Below are 10,240 nucleotides of genomic sequence, written 5' to 3' on the forward strand. Positions count from 1 at the left end.
AGTTAATAATTTGATTGTTTTAATCATCAACTTAATTGGTTTTTAATACATTTTCTACCAAACAAACTAATTCATTTGATTAATAAATTAATAAAAATTAGATTTTATTTTTATTAAATATTTAATTTATACAATTAATGAATTAATCAATTTTAAATTTTGTCTCAATTATTGATATTAATTGTTTTGATTAATTCGTTATTTGGAAAAAAAAGTATTTTTTTAATTTTTTTTACAAATTTGATAATTGATATCATCATTTTGGTGATAGGTGCAAAACTTGCTTGATACAATTATTTTGATAATTGAAACATATTTTTAGTTTTTTCTGTGTATGCAAAATATTCTCTTTTATGATGAAATTTTCGGAGGTTGTCTCGGATTTTTGCTTATATCTCCATTATTTATGGACGGATAAATAAATAGAAAGCATATCTGACAGAATTATTGAAGATTTGGATCCCTAAGATATCTGGGCTCCGCTATCCAGAATATATGTATATATGGGGTCGAAAATTATATTGTAGAAATTACAAACGGAATGACAAACTTATATATACTCTTCTCACGAAAGCACAGTGGGGCAGAATGGAAATTTTTTGGAAATAAATCTGGCATTTCTAAACGGCTGATCCGATCGGGATAAAATTTGGCGTGAGCGAAGCCAAGGAGTATTCGAGTTTAAGTTTTGAAGATGAACCCTGCAGATGCCCCAGGGACGGCGCTGTGGCGGCTCAAAGTAGGGTACCTACGACATGTAAAATTTTTAAGCTCGTGCCATTTTTTTGTTTTTCACCCAAATACACAGATTTTTATATTTTGTGAAAGCGCTCGACGAGATCTTGAAAAAACATGCTTGGACATACTACTTATCTCTTATAATATCCGAGTTATAGGCATTTAAAAATTTAGTGATACAAAATTTACCATACCTTGATCCGCCTTTTTTTGAATACCGGGCGTAATTTTGGACCAAATGGACTCAATTTTTTCTTGTTAGTTAGACAACAAAATTTCCAATAATATACAAAAAATTTCAGATCAATATCGTTTACAGATCCAAAAATATACGTTTTTTAATTTAAAAATTCAAAAAATTTTAGATTTTTGGCGTTTTTTTGCCAAAAATGTGTCTTAACTCTTTTATTAATAAAATAAAATTTTTATTAAGAACATATAACAATTTTATAGTTTTCTAAAAGGTATCTTTACGCAGAACGCTTTGGCGTAAAAAACTTGTCCTATTTTTTGAAAATGTTGCCACTGCGTCCTTCCGAATATGACCTATTTTTTATCAAAACTTCAACTTTGGGCGACATGTTCTAAAATCCCAAAGCTGGGATCAGAAAACTGAAAGCACTTTTGGAAACCTCAATATGTTTTCTATTTACTCCAAAAGTATTTTCCTAGCCCTGAAAGAAATGTGGACCCTATGGGCAAAAAAGTAAAAAATCCCATTTTTGGGATTTTCATTCCTATTTTTGGGAATTGCGGGATGCCCTTTGACCTTTTCAATTTTTTTTTGCATATTCTTATTTGAAATGACAAATTTAACAAGCGTTGAAAATTTCATTGAGTTTTGTTCATAAATAAAGATTTTGTCATATATTACATATTTGTTTAATTTCTAAAACTATGATTTATATCAAAATTTTAATAGGATCGCAGATAGCTACAACAATTTAGTCCATATTTATCCCTTAATATCATTTTTTAGTTAGATATGGAAATTCTCGACCCTTTACAAAAAATTTCAAGCCAATATCTCAATTACATTCAAAAATATGTTCATTTAAACCTGTGTCCTTTAATTTTATCTTTTTCATATTTTAGTATTAAGTATGACAGCACATATTTAAATCTTATATTTACCTATTTTCTATTTGTTTGCTTATCCTTATAATTGAAAGGTCCTATTATGCTTAAATTTTCAAAAATTTATAACTATTTTTTACCTAAATTTTTTCGACAGATCATTTCGTTCTGTTTCGTTTATGATCATGTAGGTAAAAATATACAGGTAATGATAATTTCGATTCATTCACTAATAAGAAATATCAATGACTGAATTACAGGTTATAGTAATATAGTCCTAAATGTTAATAGGTAGACAATTCGTAATTTTTTACTTTGGAATACCTGTATCGGAAATGACAAGAATTGGTATATAAGTAAACTTCTCAGATTTTAAGTACCATATTTAATAAATCTACAATGAAGATTACATTAAAGTACGAAGAGTTGTGTTCCGTTTTATGGAGTATATCTTCAAAAGGGCCAGAAAGAATTGAAGACATTTCAAATTATATAAAAACTACATATAGTAGAAAAGTAGACAAAACAGGCATATCAAAAATTGAAAACTTTTTAAAACTTTTTGATGTAAAAAGTAAGTCTGTGGATGGAAATCAAAAGAAATTTCGATTAAAATTTTGTAGTTGGATGGAAACTACTACGGAAATCTCAACTTACAACACATCAACAGGAGCGCCTTGCAAGTCATACGAAGACTTATGTTCAAGGTAAAAAAAAGAGGGTCACACAAAAACTTTTTTCAATCTCAAATGAGGAAATTGCTGATACATTTAACGAAATGCTGAAAAAGGAAAACCAACATATGGATGTCGTACATATTGCAACTATTCTTCCTAATGCATCACCAAAACGACTTAAGCGAATTGTGGAAAGTATACCAACTCCAACATCATAATCAAATTTTACTGAAGAGGAAGCAATAGCGCTTATGTTGGAACTGGGTCTCAGTCGAAATAAGTACCAAATATTAAGGAAAGCTCTGCATGAAAAAGGACACAATATATTACCATCATAGAAGGCGATCTTGGAAAAAAACAAACTATCCTACCATCACCTATTGCTGTTAATGATGTGGAAGCGTGTATTGATATATCATCTTTGCTCGAAAACACAGGATCAAGAATTGTGTCAGACTTTTCAGAAGACCAACTAAGGAAAATTCATAACTGTGATGTTGTCTTAATATGTAAGTGGGGATGTGACGGCTTATCAGCACTTCCAGAATACAAACAAGCTTGTAAAAGTCGGACATTAGCAGACTACAAAAGTGTATTTATGTCATCATTAGTGCCATTACGAATTCGTTCATATTCCCTTAATCCATCATCGTCAAGCATCGGAATTTCATTTGAAGATATATATATCAATACAACTCCGGGTTCAAAAAATTTTTGTAGACCCATTGGATTTGAACATATAAAGGAGTCAAAGAAAACAACAAAAGATTTAGTGGAATATTTAAAAGATGAAATAAATGCACTGGAGCCCATTTGCATAAAAATAAAGGAATTCTCTATTAACGTATCATATCAGCTAAGCTTAACAGTGATTGATGGAAAGGTCAGCAATGCCATAACAGAAACTTCTTCCTTCTGGAGATGCTCAATATGTAATGAGAAAAAGTCGCAATTCTCAAATATAAACAAAAGCAGAAGTATTAATGAAGAACACCTGTCTTTCGGAATTTCACCACTTCATGCCAGAATACGATCCTCAAATATAGAAGTGTGCCAGAGAATCTTACTAAATCAACAAAAAATAATGAAGAATTGAAAGAACTGAGAGCTGCGGAAAAGAACAGAATCCAAGAAGAATTTAAAGTTCAGATGGGATTAAACATCGACAAACCACTTTCAAGTTGCGGTAGTACAAATGACGGTAATACGGCGAGAAGGTTTTTTCGTGATTTTGAAATTACTTCAAAAATAACTGGAATCGACAAGGAGTTGCTTCGAAGAGTTAACACTATTTTAATGGCACTGAATAGTAAATATAAAATTAATGGAAATCGATTTGGGGAATATACATCTGAAATTTCTAAATTACTTGTATCTCTGTATCCATGGAGGGAACTAACACCAACAGTACACAAAGTATTGTGTCATGGTCAAATAATAATTGAATCGAATATTCTTCCACTTGGAGAGTTAACAGAAGAAGCCCAGGAAGCGAGGAATCGAGATTTTAAGCATGTTCAACTATTCAGCTCAAGAAAATGCTCCAGGCAATCACAGAATGAATATATTTTTAATAGTTTACTTCTATCTTCTGATCCTGTTCTTTCAACTATGCGAAAAAGATGGATTTGTTATGAAACTCTATCATCTCAAAACAAGGAAGATTTAAAGGACTTATATTACCTTCTGGATATGTATACCGATATGACAGATTATTTTATAGAAAATAAGTAGTGTTAGGAATTAACTATATAAGTAGGTTGTAAGAATTAATTGTATTATGTTTAAGATAAACATTTCAAATAAAACAAGTTAGAGTGCTAAATTCGGCTGAGCCGAATCTTAAATACCCTCCACCAGCTACTTTTATATTAAGACTTTTCTAATTGGTCAAATATTTGTAGAAATAAGTTATCTCATGTCTTAAATTGAAAAATCCCAAGATTTAAACAGCTTAAATCTATTACAATTCCAAGATTTATTGAACATTACAAACGCAATTTTCTTTATATTTTTACAGCACTTAGCGATATTTAGTAATTTGCATGTATGCATGTGTGTGAAAATTAAAGGATTTTCAAAATACATATATATCTACACAAATTGATAATGCAACTAGTTAAATACGGTTAAAGTGCTTTCAGGGGCACGACCTAGATATGACCAATTATAGTCCGATCGTAAAAAATTCTTTAAGCTATATTTCTGTACATAAAAGCTATATTTCAGTAAAATTTTATATCTATATCGTAATTTAGTAATAAGTAATGTGTATTTAAGTGATTTTCGGAAGGGAACCTTGTATGGGACCGACCGCACCCATGTTATGAGCGGATCGTGAGAAATCTTGAAATAGAATTTTTGTATACAAAACTAATATTTGTGGCAAATTTTGTATCAATGGCTTTATTTTGTAATGAGTAATGTGCGTTTAAGAGATTTTCGTAAAAGGACCTTGTATGAGAGCTATGACGAATTATATATAAAAACAAAATTTCAAAAGTCTGTATCTATATCATTATTTGGTAATGAATATTGTGCATTTAAGTTATTTTCTGGAGGGGACCTAGTATGAGAGCTATGACCAAATATGGACAGATCGTAAAACAATTTTATAGTGTAATTTATGTATATAAGAGCAATAATTTGCTAAATGTATGATATCAATATTTGGTAATGAATTATGTGCGTTTAAGAGATTTTCGGGAGGGAACCTTATATGGGAGCTATGACCAAGGTTGGACTAATCGTGAAAAAATTTTGGAATAACATTTATGTGTACAAAAATAGCATTAATGCCAAATATTTTATGGGTATTACTATTTCCTAATGAGTTATGTGCCTTTAAGTGTTTTCTGAAAGGCACCTTGTATAGCAGCTATGATCAATTATGGACCGATAGGAAAACAATTTCACAGTAATATTTCTCTGTATATGAGCAATACTTCTGCCAAACTTTATAGTTAGTAATGAGTTATGAGCGTTTAAGTGATTTTCGGGAGGGGACCTTGTATGGGAGCTATGACCAATTATGGACCGATCGGAAAAAACTTTCACAGTAATATTTCTATGCATATGGGCAATACTTATACCAAATTTTGTATGGATATCTTAATTTAGTAATGAGTTATGCGCGTTTAAGTGATTTTCGGGAGGGGACCTTGTATGGGAGCTATGACCAATTTTGAACCGATCGGAAAAAAACTTTCACAGTAATATTTCTATGCATATGGGCAATACTTATACCAAATTTTATATGGATATCTTAATTTAGTAATGAGTTATGCGCGTTTATGTGATTTTCGGGAGGGGACATTGTATGGGAGCTATGACCAATTTTGGACCGATCGGAAAAAAACTTTCACAGTAATATTTCTATGCATATGGGCAATACTTATACCAAATTTTGTATGGATATCTTAATTTAGTAATGAGTTATGCGCGTTTAAGTGATTTTCGGGAGGGGACATTGTATGGGAGCTATGACCAATTTTGGACCGATCGGAAAAAAACTTTCACAGTAATATTTCTATGCATATGGGCAATACTTATACCAAACTTTGTATGGATATCTTAATTTAGTAATGAGTTATGCGCGTTTATGTGATTTTCGGGAGGGGACATTGTATGGGAGCTATGACCAATTTTGGACCGATCGGAAAAAAACTTTCACAGTAATATTTCTATGCATGTGGGCAATACTTATACCAAATTTTGTATGGATATCTTAATTTAGTAATGAGTTATGCGCGTTTATGTGATTTTCGGGAGGGGACCTTGTATGGGAGCTATGACCAATTATGGACCGATCGGAAAAAACTTTCACAGTAATATTTCTGTGCATATGGGCAATACTTATACCAAATTTTATATGGATATCTTAATTTAGTAATGAGTTATGCGCGTTTATGTGATTTTCGGGAGGGGACCTTGTATGGGAGCTATGACCAATTATGGACCGATCGGAAAACACTTTCACAGTAATATTTCTATGCATATGGCCAATACTTATACCAAATTTTGTATGGATATCTTAATTTAGTAATGAGTTATGCGCGTTTAAGTGATTTTCGGGAGGGGATCTTGTATGGGAGCTATGACCAATTATGGACCGATCGTAAAAAACTTTCACAGTAATATTTCTATGCATATGGGCAATACTTATACCAAACTTTGTATGGATATCTTAATTTAGTAATGAGTTATGCGCGTTTATGTGATTTTCGGGAGGGGACCTTGTATGGGAGCTATGACCAATTATGGACCGATCGTAAAAAACTTTCACAGTAATATTTGTATGCATATGGGCAATACTTATACCAAACTTTGTATGGATATCTTAATTTAGTAATGAGTTATGCGCGTTTAAGTGATTTTCGGGAGGGGACCTTGTATGGGAGCTATGACCAATTTTGAACCGATCGGAAAAAATTTTCACAGTAATATTTATATGTATATGGGCAATACTTATACCAAATTTTATATGGATATCTTAATTTAGTAATGAGTTATGCGCGTTTAAGTGATTTTCGGGAGGGGACCTTGTATGGGAGCTATGTCCAATTATGGACCGATCCAGAAAATTTTTCTCTGAAAAAATTCTATTGACATAAGATTTTAATTTGTAAAATTTTGTGAAGATATCGACATTGTGATGGAAGTTATTAACGAAAAACCCATTTTCCGGGAATATGTACTTTTGTATGGGAGGTATATGAAATTGTGGACCGATACTGGCAATTTTCTGCACGGATCAAGATCTTATGTAGAAACGAATGTATGGTGATTTTCATGGAATTATCTTGCATAGTTTTGGAGAAAATTACATTAGAATGTGAAAAAAATGCTTATTTTTTTCGAGGTTGTTTTAAATTTTGATTCATAACTTTTCCCGATGTGAACCGATATTGCTCATTTTCAATACCAAACTGTACCGGATAATAATGAATATTTTGGGTGAATTTGGTTAAATTATATTGCTTCGTTTTAACGTGAGCGTGTTTTACACAGACAGACAGACAGACGGACGGACGGACGGACGGACGGACGGACGGACAGACGGACATAGCTAAATCGACTAAGAATTTCATAAGGACCCAGAATATATATACTTTGTTGGGTCTCAGATGAATATTTCTTGGTGTTACACACGGAATGACAAAGTTATATATACCTTCTATCACCACTGATGGTGGTGGAGGGTATAAAAAGCTATTATACTAACTGATGATATTGTATTAAATTGTGTTTTATATTTCGGTGGGCGGGAAAGGTGGTTTGTGTGGGGTGATTTAGGTGTTGTTGTGCGTGGCTCATAATAAAATTATAACTTTTTATTGTATATACAATGTTATAGTCTTTAATAAAATAATTAACGAAATAATTTTAAAAATTGTCCAAATATTTTATTCAACACCAAATGTATGTTCTGTCATACTTAATACTAAAATATGAAAAAGATGAAATTAAAGGACACAGGTTTAAATGAACATATTTTTGAATGTAATTGAGATATTGGCTTGAAATTTTTTGTAAAGGGTCGAGAATTTCCATATCTAACTAAAAAATGATATTAAGGGATAAATATGGACTAAATTGTTGTAGCTATCTGCGATCCTATTAAAATTTTGATATAAATCATAGTTTTAGAAATTAAACAAATATGTAATATATGACAAAATCTTTATTTATGAACAAAACTCAATGAAATTTTCAACGCTTGTTAAATTTGTCATTTAAAATAAGAAAATGCAAAAAAAAAATTGAAAAGGTCAAAGGGCATCCCGCAATTCCCAAAAATAGGAATGAAAATCCCAAAAATGGGATTTTTTACTTTTTTGCCCATAGGGTCCACATTTCTTTCAGGGCTGGGAAAATACTTTTGGAGTAAATAGAAAACATATTGAGGTTTCCAAAAGTGCTTTCAGTTTTCTGATCCCAGCTTTGGGATTTTAGAACATGTCGCCCAAAGTTGAAGTTTTGATAAAAAATAGGTCACATTCGGAAGGACGCAGTGGCAACATTTTCAAAAAATAGGACAAGTTTTTTACGCCAAAGCGTTCTGCGTAAAGATACCTTTTAGAAAACTATAAAATTGTTATATGTTCTTAAAGAAAATTTTATTTTATTAATAAAAGAGTTAAGACACATTTTTGGCAAAAAAACGCCAAAAATCTAAAATTTTTTGAATTTTTAAATTAAAAAACGTATATTTTTGGATCAGTAAATGACATTGATCTGAAATTTTTTGTATATTATTGGAAATTTTGTTGTCTAACTAACAAGAAAAAATTGAGTCCATTTGGTCCAAAATTACGCCCGGTATTCAAAAAAAGGCGGACCAAGGTATGGTAAATTTTGTATCACTAAATTTTTAAATGCCTATAACTCGGATATTATAAGAGATAAGTAGTATGTCCAAGCATGTTTTTTCAAGATCTCGACGAGCGCTTTCACAAAATATAAAAATCTTTGTATTTGGGTGAAAAACAAAAAAATGGCACGAGTTTAAAAATTTTACATGTCGTAGGTTCCCTACTTTGAGCCGCCACAGCGCCGTCCCTGGGGCATCTGCAGGGTTCATCTTCAAAACTTAAACTCGAATACTCCTTGGCTACGCTCACGCCAAATTTTATCCCGATCGGATCAGCCGTTTAGAAATGCCAGATTTATTTCCAAAAAATTTCCATTCTGCCCCACTGTGCACCATCGCACAAACATTAAAATTATTGACAATCGTAATAACAGCATGATGTGTTAATCTACGAGAGCGAAACGCTATGAGCTCTCAAATGAGCTCTCTTGTACTCTTTCATTCACGCGTACGTATGATCACACATGTATAAAAACAGAAGAAACCAGTCAGAGAACTAAATTTTTACACTCTGCCTTTTGTAGACTCTACTCTGCCTTGAGCAGTACTATTATCGACAATCGAAATAACAGTATAATGTGTTAGTATAACAATGGATATTGACGACTAAACTTGAGGAGTACACCACCGTACAACCATTGAGATTGTCGATGATCGTACTAACAGTATGGAATTTGACGATAACGATCATCGCACTGATATTCGTGTTTTAGAAACAAATGAACGATGAAAAATTGACCAGTATACCATTGTACAACCATTGAAATTGCCGATGATCATACTAAGAGTATGGAAATTGATGATGATGTAGACGGTATTTGTACTAACGGTAGTGTTTTTCGTATTTTTTTACACGAATGAAAATTTAAAATGACGACGATTGGAATTCGATTAAAAGCTTGAGCAGTACCTCAGCTGCATCACAATAGACATCTTCTGTATTCAGCACAAAAGTGTTGATATTGTACATTGTGTTGTTGTTTAGAATGTTGATGCTGCTAACGTTGTTGTTATGAGTGCTACTGCTCTCAATAGATTCTGTAAACTTTCAAACGCTCTATAACAAATGAAATAGTTCAAAGCTACATCTGTGCGGTGAGGGGTTTTGCTAATGATTTTATTTGTTAAACATATTAAACTATATAACTCAAATTAAATGATTTAAAACATGTACATTATGGTGGCATTAAAATGCAAGTTGCAGATGTTCCCACCGAAAATGAAAATTTTGTTCATTCTAAGATACTATTTCTCAAAATTTTTGTCCTGACGTCAATATTTGGCGAGCTGGATGAAAGGATAAAAAGGGGCTTTTTTTAAAGTTTTTATAACTTTCTTCATATTTATGTCAAATGAACCATATGCAATTTTTTTC

This window comes from Lucilia sericata, unplaced genomic scaffold (genome assembly GCF_015586225.1).
Source record: "Lucilia sericata isolate MDLA Ls3-8-SP2 unplaced genomic scaffold, ASM1558622v1 Contig000105F_arrow, whole genome shotgun sequence".
NCBI lineage: Eukaryota > Metazoa > Arthropoda > Insecta > Diptera > Calliphoridae > Lucilia > Lucilia sericata.